We start from the raw sequence: 2,474 nt of genomic DNA, 5'->3' as shown, positions 1-2,474 counted from the left end.
TGTCGTGGTTGACTTTATGGTCGCCAGATGAAATTTTGCCCTCTTATTCGTATTTTTTAGTCGCAGGGCGTGCAACTATCGCTCGCTCCTTTTAATCGCTCACATTCCGTAATTGAGTTTTTCATAACGGAGTTGAGGATAGAAGATTCCGGTATCACGGAGATACAGCGTGCTCCTTCTTGTGTTCGAAACTCATTTACTCCGTTTATCAATTAATTAAGGGTGTTCAGCCCTTACACTGCCCTACCCCAAATGGTCCCGCGCGAGTGTGAATTCACCGGCGCCGGCGAAAGCGTAGGCTTACCCCCTCTCCGAGGAGTAATTAATGAATTAGTTGATTTGCGCGATTACTACTAGTGATCTAGGGCCGAGGCGCCTCAGAGGGAAGCCGGCTAGGGTGAGGATCACTCCCCTTTTGGAGATTTTATGATATCTCATTTGGTTTGTTAATAAAAAATGTTTTTAATTGACGCATGTGCGCCGCAAGGAGCGGGCCGCATGCTCGCAGCGCGTGATCCACCGGTCCCCGGCACCGAGAGCGCGTGAATCCGTTCGCACTCCGTTACCACGGTAACGCGTCATCGCAAGGCGCGATCCTTGCTTAGATCGTGTTACGGCCGGCGCGAAAAATCGGCCGGACGTAACACTATCAACGATTACATCATCTATAAAATCTTCATGTAAAATACAAATATTGTGCAGCATACAAGTAATAATGTACTGAGGTATAAGATCCGTCCGTTTCATATATAATTTATCTAAGAGACTACGAAAATGTCCTTTCAGTAAACCGATGGCTCTTTCAATCATTACACGAGCCGAACTTAAACGTTCATTAAAATTAATTTGTGCGTCAGTCAAATGGCCATTGTTCTTATAAAGCACCATTACGTGTTTTTGCAAAGTATACGCAGCATCTCCTATTAGATGACTATCGTGTGGGAAATAGTTTTCTGTACACATAGATTGAACGTTACTTAGCCGGAATACACGCATATCGTGCACAGAACCAGGTTGTCCTGCGTAGCAGTGAATAAATTTTTAGGTGGAATCACATATAACCTACAACAAATGTTAAAATATTTAAGCATTCATCAATTTTTCTTTCAATGTTTAATCATATAATTATGATTCATGTTATTGATTACACCAAATGTCTCACTTACTTGCAGTTGTATTGAATGATAACCTTTTCGATTTATGTAACTTTCTGCATGTTTCTTCGGTTTATGTATATGTATGTGGGTCTATGGCACCAATTACTTTTGGAAACTTATGTTTCATTTGAATATCCGTCCATGTATATTCTGCTTCCTCTACATCTGGCCATTTAATAAATTCAGGTGCTAAAGAATAAATCGCTGAGCAAACTCTTCTATTAGCACGCCAAGCAGTTGCTTGTCCAATATTGAATCGGTCACAAACTGATCTCTTAAGTACATATACATACAGAATACATATAGTATAATAAACAGTATTAATATTTATTTATTTCACAATTACCTATATGAGTCAGGTGTTGCCATAGTCCATAATGCTACTAATAATTGTATGTCTGGAGAAATTGTGCATTGTCCATATCCATCTTTAGGTTGTTTTTCTAAGCTAGGTTTTATTAAATTTAATAAATATGTAAATACTACACGCGACACCCTGTAATTAAGGATAATTAATTTTAAATCAAATAACTGTTCTTCAAATATTCATAATAGTAATATTGTTTTCATACTTTGGATATAAAAATAATCACAATAAATGTTTACTTTCAAAATATTATACATAAAGCTGCACAATATATTATTTACATTTATCTTATCGAAAGTGACTCTTAAATGCCATGCGCGCCCTACCGCAATTGGGTCGCGGCGCGGAGACAATGCGTATGACCGAAGGGGGGGTCGCGGTGTCGATCCGGGATTGACCGCAATCCGCCCCGCTTTTGCGTGCGAGCGGTTGTGGCGATAAGCTGCGTAGTAAGGGTGAGGAGTTATCGGTCTGGCCGGCGTGCTTGTGAGGCTTGGACGATAGCGGCCGGGGCGAGTTTAGTGACAAGGAAGGCGAACGGATCCTGGATCTTATCGGCGGTGGTCCGCAGTGGTAATATTTTCGTGTGAGTGGTTGCCGGCTAGCGGGGTGTCCCCGGGTCCGTTTTGCATCCATTTTCGCGTTGGTACGTGACGCGCGTGGGCCGCGGGGCGGTTACACGTTCGCGTGTTCGGGTTTTGGAGGTTTATTGGATGCAAGCGGGCGGGACACTAACGCGCCAAGCCACAGGGAAGACGTTCGCGGGGACATTCGGATTCCGTCGGAGATCCCCCTCGACCGCGTGCACCGCAAAGCCCTCGCGCGAGCGAGTATCGTGTCACGAGTAACAGGTGGACGAGACTTCCGTTTTCGCGGCGAAGTAGGACGCGGCGGCGGCCGACGATCGCTTTCCTTCCCTCGCGAGTCTCGCGGTCGTGGTCCATCGTTGC

General features: G+C 44.1%; 1 pseudogene; it reads right to left on the bottom strand.

Annotated features, from left to right (window-relative positions):
• Positions 1 to 462: 462 nt before the first annotated feature.
• LOC105834766 lies at positions 463 to 1,697 on the bottom strand (annotated as a pseudogene).
• Between the last annotated feature and the right edge of the window lie 777 nt (positions 1,698 to 2,474).

This window comes from Monomorium pharaonis, chromosome 10 (assembly GCF_013373865.1).
Source record: "Monomorium pharaonis isolate MP-MQ-018 chromosome 10, ASM1337386v2, whole genome shotgun sequence".
NCBI classification, from domain to species: Eukaryota; Metazoa; Arthropoda; class Insecta; order Hymenoptera; family Formicidae; genus Monomorium; species Monomorium pharaonis.
The sequence above is the reverse complement of the archived record's forward strand: the minus strand, read 5'-3'. Positions and strand labels throughout refer to the sequence as shown.